Raw genomic sequence first — 12,356 nt, 5'->3', positions numbered from 1 at the left:
CAGGGCTTCGCCAAGCACTACGAGAGACGAGGAGGGAGAGGGGTAGGGCTGCGCCAAGAGAGAGATCAAATCACATATGTTGGGCAGCCCCATACATCAAGTATATATAGGGGAGGGGAGGGGCTGCGCCCCCTCTAGGGTTCCCTCCCCAAGGGGGGGCGGCAGCCCTAGATCCCATCTAGGGTGGCAGCTAGAGGGGAGAGGGAGAGAGGGGGGTGCCCTAGGGTGGGCCTTAAGGCCCATCTGGACCTAGGGTTTGCCCCCTCCCACTCTCCCTGCGCCTTGGGCCTTGGTGGGGGGAGGGGGGCGCACCAGCCTACCTGGGAGTGGTCCCTGTTGGAAATATGCCCTAGAGGCAATAATAAATTGATTATTATTATATTTCCTTGTTCATGATAATCATTTATTATCCATGCTAGAATTGTATTGATAGGAAACTCAGATACATGTGTGGATACATAGACAACACCATGTCCCTAGTAAGCCTCTAGTTGACTAGCTCGTTGATCAATAGATGGTTACGGTTTCCTGACCATGGACATTGGATGTCATTGATAACGGGATCACATCATTAGGAGAATGATGTGATGGACAAGACCCAATCCTAAGCCTAGCACAAGATCATGTAGTTCGTATGCTAAAGCTTTTCTAATGTCAAGTATCATTTCCTTAGACCATGAGATTGTGCAACTCCCGGATACCGTAGGAGTGCTTTGGGTGTGCCAAACGTCACAACGTAACTGGGTGGCTATAAAGGTACACTACAGGTATCTCCGAAAGTGTCTGTTGGGTTGGCACGAATCGAGACTGGGATTTGTCACTCCGTGTAAACGGAGAGGTATCTCTGGGACCACTCGGTAGGACATCATCATAATGTGCACAATGTGATCAAGGAGTTGATCACGGGATGATGTGTTACAGAACGAGTAAAGAGACTTGCCGGTAACAAGATTGAACAAAGTATCGGGATACCGACGATCGAATCTCGGGCAAGTATCGTACCGCTAGACAAAGGGAATTGTATACGGGATTGATTAAGTCCATGACATCGTGGTTCATCCGATGAGATCATCGTGGAGCATGTGGGAGCCAACATGGGTATCCAGATCCCGTTGTTGGTTATTGACCAGAGAGTTATCTCGGTCATGTCTGCATGTTTCCCGAACCCGTAGGGTCTACACACTTAAGGGATACTTGAATAAGAGTTTTTCAATGAAAGACCTCGGTGAAGCTGCTTACATATTAGGCATTAAGATCTATAGAGATAGATCAAAACGCTTAATTGGACTTTCACAAACCACATACCTTGACAAAGTTTTGAAGAAGTTCAAAATGGATCAAGCAAACAAAGGGTTCTTGCCTGTGTTACAAGGTGTGAAGTTGAGTAAGACTCAATGCCCGACCACTTCAGAAGATAGAGAGAATATGAAAGATGTTCCCTATGCATCAGCCATAGGATCTATCATGTATGCAATGCTGTGTACCAGACCTGATGTGTGCCTTGCTATAAGTCTAGCAGGGAGGTACCAAAGTAATCCAGGAGTGGATCACTGGACAGCGGTCAAGAACATCCTGAAATACCTGAAAAGGACTAAGGATATGTTTCTTATATATGGAGGTGACAAAGAGCTCATCATAAAAGGTTACGTTGATGCAAGCTTTGACACTAATCCGGATGATTCTAAATCGCAAACCGGATACGTGTTTACATTAAACGGTGGAGCTGTCAGTTGGTGCAGTTCTAAGCAAAGCGTTGTAGCGGGATCTACATGTGAAGCGGAGTACATAGCTGCTTCGGAAGCAGCAAATGAAGGAGTCTGGATGAAGGAGTTCATATCCGATCTAGGTGTCATACCTAGTGCATCGGGTCCAATGAAATTTTTTGTGACAATACTGGTGCAATTGCCTTGGCAAAGGAATCCAGATTTCACAAGAGAACCAAGCACATCAAGAGACGCTTCAATTCCATCCGGGATCTAGTCCAGGTGGGAGACATAGAGATTTGCAAGATACATATGGATCTGAATGTTGCAGACCTGTTGACTAAGCCTCTTCCACGAGCAAAACATGATCAGTACCAAGGCTCCATGGGTGTTAGAATCATTACTGTGTAATCTAGATTGTTGACTCTAGTGCAAGTGGGAGACTGAAGGAAATATGCCCTAGAGGCAATAATAAAGTTATTATTTATTTCCTTATATCATGATAAATGTTTATTATTCATGCTAGAATTGTATTAACCGGAAACATAATACATGTGTGAATACATAGACAAACAAAGTGTCACTAGTATGCCTCTACTTGACTAGCTCGTTAATCAAAGATGGTTATGTTTCCTAACCATAAACAAGTAGTTGTTATTTTATTAACGGGATCACATCATTAAGTGAATGATCTGATTGACATGACCCATTCCACTAGCTTAGCACCCGATCGTTTAGTATGTTGCTATTGCTTTCTTCATGACTTATACATGTTCCTATGACTATGAGATTATGCAGCTCCTGTTTACCAGAGGAACACTTTGTGTGCTACCAAACGTCACAACGTAACTGGGTGATTATAAAGGAGCTCTACAGGTGTCTCCAAAGGTACATGTTGGGTTGGCGTATTTCGAGATTAGGATTTGTCACTCCGATTGTCAGAGAGGTATCTCTGGGCCCTCTCGGTAATGCACATCACTTAAGCCTTGCAAGCACTGCAACCAATGAGTTAGTTGCGGGATGATTTATTACAGAACGAGTAAAGAGACTTGCCGGTAACGAGATTGAACTAGGTATTTAGAATACCGACGATCGAATCTCGGGCAAGTAACATACCGATGACAAAGGGAACAACGTATGTTGTTATGCGGTCTGACCGATAAAGATCTTCGTAGAATATGTAGGAGCCAATATGAGCATCCAGGTTCCGCTATTGGCTATTGACCGGAGACATGTCTCGGTCATGTCTACATTGTTCTCGAACCCGTAGGGTCCGCACGCTTAAGGTTACGATGACAGTTATATTATGAGTTTATACATTTTGATGTACCGAAGTTTGTCCGGAGTCCCGGATGTGATCACGGACATGACGAGGAGTCTCGAAATGGTCGAGACATAAAATTGATATATTGGAAGCCTATGTTTGGATACCGGAAGTGTTCCGGGTGAAATCGGGATTTTAGTGGAGTACCGGGAGGTTACCGGAACCCCCCGGGAGCTAAATGGGCCATGATGGGCCTTAGTGGAAAAGAGAAGAGGCAGCCCTACATGGGCTGCGCGCCCCTCCCCTCCCTTGGTCCGAATAGGACAAGGAGAGGGGGCCGGCCACTCTTTCTCTTTTCCCCCCTCCGCGAATCCTATTCCAACTAGGATTGGGGGGGGGGGGGAATCCTACTCCCAGAGGGAGTAGGACTCTCCTGGCGCGCCCTCCTTGGCCGGCCACCTCCCCCCTTTAGTCCTTTATATACGGAGGCAGGGGCACCCCAGAGACACACAAGTTGATCCACGTGATCTATTCCTTAGCCGTGTGCGGCGCCCCCAGTCACCATAGTCCTCGATAATATTGTAGCGGTGCTTAGGAGAAGCCCTGCAGCAGTAGTACGTCAAGATCGTCACCACGCCGTCATGCTGACGGAACTCTTCCCCGACACTTAGCTGGATCGGAGTTCGGGGATCATCATCGAGCTGAACGTGTGCTAGAACTCGGAGGTGCCGTAGTTTCGGTGCTTGATCGGTCGGATCGTGGAGACGTACGACTACATCAAACCAACGCTTCCGTTGTCGATCTACTAGGTATGTAGATCATACTCCCCCTCTTGTTGCTATGCATCACCATGATCTTGCGTGTGCGTAGGAAATTTTTTGAAATTACTACGAAACCCTTCAGAAGCGGCCCGGACCGACCTTACACGTACTCTTACGTGAGACTGTTTCCACCGACTGACATGCACTAGTTGCATAAGGTGGCTAGCGGGTGTCTGTCTCTCCCACTTTAGTCGGATCAGATTCGATGAAAAGGGTCCTTATGAAGGGTAAATAGCAATTGGCATATCACGTTGTGGTTTTTGCGTAGGTAAGAAACGTTCTTGCTAGAAACCCATAGCAGCCACGTAAAACATGCAAACAACAATTAGAGGACGTCTAACTTGTTTTTGCAGGGTATGCTATGTGATGTGATATGGCCAAGAAGAATGTGATGAATGATATGTGATGTATGAGATTGATCATGTTCTTGTAATAGGAATCACGACTTGCATGTCGATGAGTATGACAACCGGCAGGAGCCATAGGAGTTGTCTTTATTTATTATATGACCTGCGTGTCATTGAACAACGCCATGTAATTACTTTACTTTATTGCTAACCGTTAGCTGTAGTAGTAGAAGTAATAGTTGGCGAGACAACTTCATGAAGACACGATGATGGAGATCATGGTGTCATGCCGGTGACGATGATGATCATGGAGCCCCGAAGATGGAGATCAAAAGGAGCAAAGTGATGATGGCCATATCATGTCACCTTTTGATTGCATGTGATGTTTATCATGTTTTTGCATCTTATTTGCTTAGAACGACGGTAGTAAATAAGATGATCCCTCATTAAAATTTCAAGAAAGTGTTCCCCCTAACTGTGCACCATTGCGAAAGTTCGTCGTTTCGAAGCACCACGTGATGATCGGGTGTGATAGATTCTTACGTTCACATACAACGGGTGTAAGCCAGATTTACACACGCGAAACACTTAGGTTGACTTGACGAGCCTAGCATGTACAAACATGGCCTCGGAACACAAGAGACCGAAAGGTCGAGCATGAGTCGTATAGAAGATACGATCAACATGAAGATGTTCACCGATGTTGACTAGTCCGTCTCACGTGATGATCGGACACGGCCTAGTTGACTCGGATCATGTAATCACTTAGATGACTAGAGGGATGTCTATCTGAGTGGGAGTTCATAAGATGAACTTGTTTATCCTGAACATAGTCAAAAGGATTTTGCAAATTATGTCGTAGCTCGCGCTTTAGTTCTACTGTTCAGATATGTTCCTAGAGAAAAATTAGTTGAAATTTGATAGTAGCAATTATGCAGACAGTAAAAGGCTTATGTCCTTAATGCACCGCTCAGTGTGCTGAACCTCGAACGTCGTCTGTGGATGTTGCGAACATCTGACATACACATGTTGATAACTACATGATAGTTCAGTTAAACGGTTTAGAGTTGAGGCACCGAAGACGTTTTGAAACGTCGCGAAACATATGAGATGTTTCGAGGTTTGAAATTGGGATTTCAAGCTCGTGCCCACGTCAAGAGGTATAAGACCTCCGACCATTTTCTTAGCCTGCAAACTAAGGGAGAAAAGCTCAATTGTTGAGCTTGTGCTCAGATTGTCTGAGTACAACAATCGCTTGAATCAAGTGGGAGTTGGTCTTCCAGATGAAATAGTGATAGTTCTCCGAAGTCATTACCACCAAACTGCTAGAGCTTCGTGATGAACTATAATATATCAGGGACATATATGATGATCCTTGAGATATTCGCGATGTTTGACACCACAAAAGTAGAAATCAAGAAGGAGCATCAATTGTTGATGGTTGGTGAAACCACTAGTTTCAAGAAGGGCAAGGGCAAGAAGGGATACTTCATGAAACGGCAAATCAGCTGCTGCTCTAGTGAAGAAACCCAAGGTTGAACCCAAACCCGAGACTAAGTGCTTCTGTAATAAGGGGAACAGTCACTGAAACAGAACCACCCTAGATACTTGGTAGATGAGAAGGCTGGCAAGGTCGACAGAAGTCTATTGGATATGCATTACAATGTGTACTTTACTAGTACTCCTGGTAGCACCAGGGTATTAGATACCGGTTCGGTTGCTAAGTGTTAGTAACTCGAAACAAAAGGCTACGGAATAAACGGAGACTAGCTGAAAGGTGAGATGACGATATGTGTTGGAAGTATTTCCAAGGTTGATCAAATATCGTACGCTCCCTCTACCATCGAGATTGGTATTAAAACCTAAATAATTGTTATTTGGTGTTTGCGTTGAGCATAGACATGATTGGATTACATCTATCGCAATACGGTTATTCATTTAAGGAGAATAATGGTTACTCTGTTTGTTTGAATAATACCTTCAATGGTCTTACACCTAAAATGAATGGTTTATTGAATCTCGATCGTAGTGATACACATGTTCATGCAAAAAGATATAAGATAGTAATGATAGTACCACCTACTTGTGGCACTGCCACTTAAGTCATATCGGCATAAAACGCATGAAGAAGCTCCATGTTGATGGATCTTTGGACTCACTCATTTTTGAAAGGATTGAGACATGCGAACCATGTTTGTTGGTAGAAATGCATGAAGAAACTCTATATAGATGGATCGTTTGGACTCACTTGATTTTGAATCACTTGAGACATGCAAATCATACAACATGGGCAAGATGACTGAAAGACCTCGTTTTCAGTAAAAATGGAACAAGAAAGCAACTTGTTGGAAGTAATACATTTTGATGTGTGCAGTACAATGAGTGCTGAGGCACGTAGTGGATATCGTTATGTTCTTACTTCACAGATGATTTGAGTAGATACTGAGTATATTTACTTGATGAAACGTAAGTCTGAATTATTGAAAGGTTCAAGTAATTTCAGAGTGAAGTTGAACATCGTCGTGACAAGAGGATAAAATGTCTATGATATGATCGTAGAGATGAATATCTGAATTACGAGTTTGGCACATAATTAAGACATTGTGGAAATTGTTTCACAACTGATACAGCCTGGAACACCATAGTGTGATGGTGTGTCCGAACATCATAACTGCACCCTATTGGATATGATGCATACCATGATGTCTCCTATCGAATTACCATGATAGTTTATGGGTTAGGCATTAGAGACAACCACATTCACTTTAAATAGGGCACCACGTAATTCCGATGAGATGACACCGTATGAACTATGGTTTAGAGAAACCTAAGCTGTCATTTCTTAAAAGTTTGGGGCTGCGACGCTTATGTGAAAAAGTTTCAGGCTGATAAGCTCGAACCCAAAGCGGATAAATGCATCTTCATAGGACACCCAAAATAGTTGGGTATACCTCCTATCTCAGATCCGAAAGCAATAAGGGATTGTTTCTAGAATCGGGTCCTTTCTCGAGAAAAAGTTTCTCTCGAAAGAATTGAGTGGGAGGATGGTGGAGACTTGATGAGGTTACTGAACCGTCTCTTCAACTAGTGTGTGGCAGGGCACAGGAAGTTGTTCCTGTGGCACCTACACCAACTGAAGTGGAAGCTTATGATAGTGATCATGAAACTTCAGATCAAGTCACTACCAAACCTCGTAGGATGACAAGGATGCGTACTACTTTAGAGTGGTACGTAATCCTGTCTTGGAAGTCATGTTGCTAGACAACAATGAACCTACGAGCTATGGAGAAGCGATGGTGGGCCTGGATTCCAAAATGGCTCGAGGCCATATAATCCGAGAGAGGATCCATATATGAAAACAAAGTGTAGACTTTGGAAGAACTACTTGATGGTCGTAAGGCTGTTAGGTACATATGGATTTTAAAAGGAAGACGGATAATGATGGTATGTATCACCATTAAGAAAGCTCGACTTGTCGTTAAGATGTTTTACGACAAGTTCAAGGAGTTGACTACGATGAGACTTTCTCACTCGTAGCGATGCTAAGAGTCTGTCGGAATTATATTAGCGATTACTGCATTGTTTATGAAATCTTGCAGAAAGGATGTCAAAACATTGTTTCCTCGACGATTTTCTTGAGGAAAGGTTGTATGTGATACAACCGGAAGGTTTTGTCAATCCTAAAAGATGCTAATAAGTATGCAAAGCTCCAGCAATCCTTCTAAGGACTGGAGTAAGCATCTCGGAGTTGGAATGTATGCTTTGATGAGATGATCAAAGATTTTGGGTGTATACAGTTTATGAGAAACTTGTATTTCCAAAGAAGTGAGTGGGAGCACTATAGAATTTCTGATGAATATATGTTGTTGACATATTGTTGATCAGAAATGACGTAGAATTTTGGAAAGCATATAGGGTTATTTGGAAAGTGTTTTTCAATGGAAAGCCTGGATTAAGCTACTTGAACATTGAGCATCAAGATCTATAAGGACAGATCAAAACGCTTAATGGTACTTTCAAATGAGCACATACCTTGACATGATCTTGAAGGTGTTCAAGATGGATCAGTCAAAGAAGGAGTTCTTGCCTGAGTTGTAAGGTATGAAGTTAAGACTTAAAGCTCGACCACGACAGAAGAAAGAGGAAGGACGAAGGTCGTCCCCTATGCTTTTGTCATAGGCTCTCTACAGTATGCTATGCTGTGTGCCGCACCTGAAGTGTGCCTTGCCATGAGTCAGTCAAGGGGTACAAGAGTGATCCAAGAATGGATCACAGGACAGCGGTCAAAGTTATCCTTAGTAACTAGTGGACTAAGGAATTTTCTCGATTATGGAGGTGGTAAAAGAGTTCGTCGTAAAGGGTTACGCCGATGAAAACTTTGACACTAATCCAGATTATTCTGAGTAGTAAACTGGATTCGTATAGTAGAACAGTTATTTGGAATAGCTCCAAATAGAACGTGGTAGCTGCATCTAGGAGATGACATAGAGATTTGTAAAGCACACACGGATCTGAAAGATTCAGACCCGTTGACTATAACATCTCTCACAAGCATAACATGATCAAACCCAAAACTCATCGAGTGTTAATCACATGGTAATGTGAACTAGATTATTGACTCTGGTAAACTCTTTGGGTGTTAGTCACATGGGGATGTGACCTTGAGTGTTAATCACATATCGATGTGAACTGGATTATTGACTCTAGTGCAAGTGGGAGACTGTTGGAAATATGCCCTAGAGGCAATAATAAATTGGTTATTATTATATTTCCTTGTTCATGATAATTGTTTATTATCCATGCTAGAATTGTATTGATAGGAAACTCAGATACATGTGTGGATACATAGACAACACCATGTCCCTAGTAAGCCTCTAGTTGACTAGCTCGTTGATCAATAGATGGTTACGGTTTCCTGACCATGGACATTGGATGTCATTGATAACGGGATCACATCATTAGGAGAATGATGTGATGGACAAGACCCAATCCTAAGCCTAGCACAAGATCATGTAGTTCGTATGCTAAAGCTTTTCTAATGTCAAGTATCATTTCCTTAGACCATGAGATTGTGCAACTCCCGGATACCGTAGGAGTGCTTTGGGTGTGCCAAACGTCACAACGTAACTGGGTGGCTATAAAGGTACACTACAGGTATCTCCGAAAGTGTCTGTTGGGTTGGCACGAATCGAGACTGGGATTTGTCACTCCGTGTAAACGGAGAGGTATCTCTGGGCCCACTCGGTAGGACATCATCATAATGTGCACAATGTGATCAAGGAGTTGATCATGGGATGATGTGTTACGGAATGAGTAAAGAGACTTGCTGGTAACGAGATTGAACAAGGTATCGGGATACCGACGATCGAATCTCGGGCAAGTATCGTACCGCTAGACAAAGGGAATTGTATACGGGATTGATTAAGTCCATGACATCGTGGTTCATCCGATGAGATCATCGCGGAGCATGTGGAGCCAACATGGGTATCCAGATCCCGCTGTTGGTTATTGACCAGAGAGTTATCTCGGTCATGTCTGCATGTTTCCCGAACCCGTAGGGTCTACACACTTAAGGTTCGATGACGCTAGGGTTATAGGGAATAGATATACGTGGTTACCGAATATTGTTCGGAGTCCCGGATGAGATCCCAGACGTCACGAGGAGTTCCGGAATGGTCCGTAGGTAAAGATTTACATATAGGAAGTCCTGTTTTGGTCGCCAGAAAAGTTTCGGGGTTTATCGGTAACGTACCGGGACCACCGGGAGGGTCCCGGGGGTCCACCAAGTGGGGCCACAAGCCCCGGAGGGCTACATGGGCCAAGTGTGGGAGGGGACCAGCCCCAGGTGGGCTGGTGCGCCCCCCCATAAGGGCCCAAGGCGCCTCCAAGAGGGAAGAGGGGGCAAACCCTAGGGCAGATGGGCCCTAAGGCCCACCCCAGGTGCGCCTCCCCCTCTCCCCCTTGTGGCCGCCACCCAGATGGGATCTGGGGGCTGCCGCCACCCCTAGGGAGGGAACCCTAGGTGGGGGCGCAGCCCCTCCCCTCCCCCTATATATACCTGAGGTTTGGGCTGCCCAACACATATGAGTTCTTGACCTCTCCCTGGCGCAGCCCTACATCCCTTTCTCGTCATATCTCGCGGTGCTTGGCGAAGCCCTGCTGGAGTACCACGCTCCTCCACCACCACCACGCCGTCGTGCTGCTGCTGGATGGAGTCTTCCCCAACCTCTCCTTCTCCCCTTGCTGGATCAAGGCGTAGGAGACGTCACCGGGCTGTACGTGTGTTGAACACGGAGGTGCCGTCCGTTAGGCACTAGGATCATCGGTGATTTGAATCACGACGAGTACGACTCCATCAACCCCGTTCACTTGAACGCTTCCGCGTAGCGATCTACAAGGGTATGTAGATGCACTCTCCTTCCCCTCGTTGCTGGTTCCTCCATAGATAGATCTTGGTGACACGTAGGAAAATTATGAATTTCTGCTACGTTCCCCAACAGTCCCCTCCCACACTTGGCCCACGCAGCCTTCTGGGGCTGGTGGACCCCCGGGACCCTCCCGGTGGTCCCGGTACGTTACCGATAGCACCCGAAACCTTTCCGGTGACCAAAACGGGACTTCCCATATATAAATCTTTACCTCCAGACCATTCCAGAACTCCTCGTGACATTCGGGATCTCATCTGGGACTCCGAACAACATTAGGTAACCACGTACATACTTTCCCTATAACCCTAGCATCATCGAACCTTAAGTGTGTAGACCCTACGGGTTCGGGAACCATGTAGACATGACCGAGACAACTCTCCGGCCAATAACCAACAGCGGGATCTGGATACCCATGTTGGCTCCCACATGTTCCACGATGATCTCATCGGATGAACCATGATGTCAAGGATTCAATCAATCCCGTATACAATTCCCTTTGTCTATCGGTACGATACTTGCCCGAGATTCGATCATCGGTATCCCGATACCTCGTTCAATCTCGTTACCGGCAACTCTCTTTACTCGTTCCGTAACACATCATCCCGTGATCAACTCCTTGGTCACATTGTGCACATTATGATGATGTCCTACCGAGTGGGCCCAGAGATACCTCTCCGTTACACGGAGTGACAAATCCCAGTCTCGATTCGTGCCAACCCAACAGACACTTTCAGAGATACCCGCAGTGCACCTTTATAGCCACCCAGTTACGTTGTGATGTTTGGTGCACCCAAAGCATTCCTACGGTATCCGGGAGTTGCACAATCTCATGGTCTAAGGAAATGATACTTGACATTAGAAAAGCTTTAGCATACGAACTACACGATCTTGTGCTAGGCTTAGGATTGGGTCTTGTCCATCACATCATTCTCCTAATGATGTGATCCTGTCATCAACGACATCCAATGTCCATGGTCAGGAAACCGTAACCATCTATTGATCAACGAGCTAGTCAACTAGAGGCTTACTAGGGACATGGTGTTGTCTATGTATCCACACATGTATCTGAGTTTCCTATCAATACAATTCTAGCATGGATAACAAACGATTATCATGAACAAGGAAATATAATAATAACTAATTTATTATTGCCTCTAGGGCATATTTCCAACAGTCTCCCACTTGCACTAGAGTCAATAATCTAGTTCACATCACTATGTGATTGTAGAGAATCCAACACCCATGGGGTGTGTTCATATCTTGCTTGTGAGAGAGGTTTATCAGTCAATGGATCTGAACCTTTTAGATCCATGTGTGCTTTACAAATCTCTATGTCATCTTGTATATGCAGCTACCACGCGCTACTTGGGGCTATTCCAAATAACTGCTCTACTATATGAATCCGATTTACTCCTCAGAGTCATCCGGATTAGTGTCAAAGTTTGCATCGACGTAAGCCTTTACGACGAACTCTTTTACCACCTCCATAATCAAGAAAATTCCTTAGTCCACTAGTTAAAAAGGATAACCTTGACCGTTGTCCTATGATCCATTCCTAGATCACACTTGTACCCCTTGACTGACTCATGGCTTGGCACACTTCAGGTGTGGTATGCAACATAGCATACTTTAGAGCCTACGTCTAAAGCATAGGAAACGACCTTCGTCCTTTCTCTCTATTCTGCCGTGGTCAGGTCTTGAGTTTTACTCAATACTCATACCTTATAACACAGCCAAGAACTCCTTCTTTGCCGATCTATTTTTGAACTCCTTCAAAATTTTGTCATGGTATG

The sequence above is a fragment of the Triticum urartu genome, chromosome 3A, assembly GCF_056163025.1.
Source record: "Triticum urartu cultivar PI428250 chromosome 3A, HENAU_Tu73, whole genome shotgun sequence".
Classification (NCBI taxonomy): domain Eukaryota; kingdom Viridiplantae; phylum Streptophyta; class Magnoliopsida; order Poales; family Poaceae; genus Triticum; species Triticum urartu.
Note: the sequence above shows the minus strand (reverse complement) of the source record.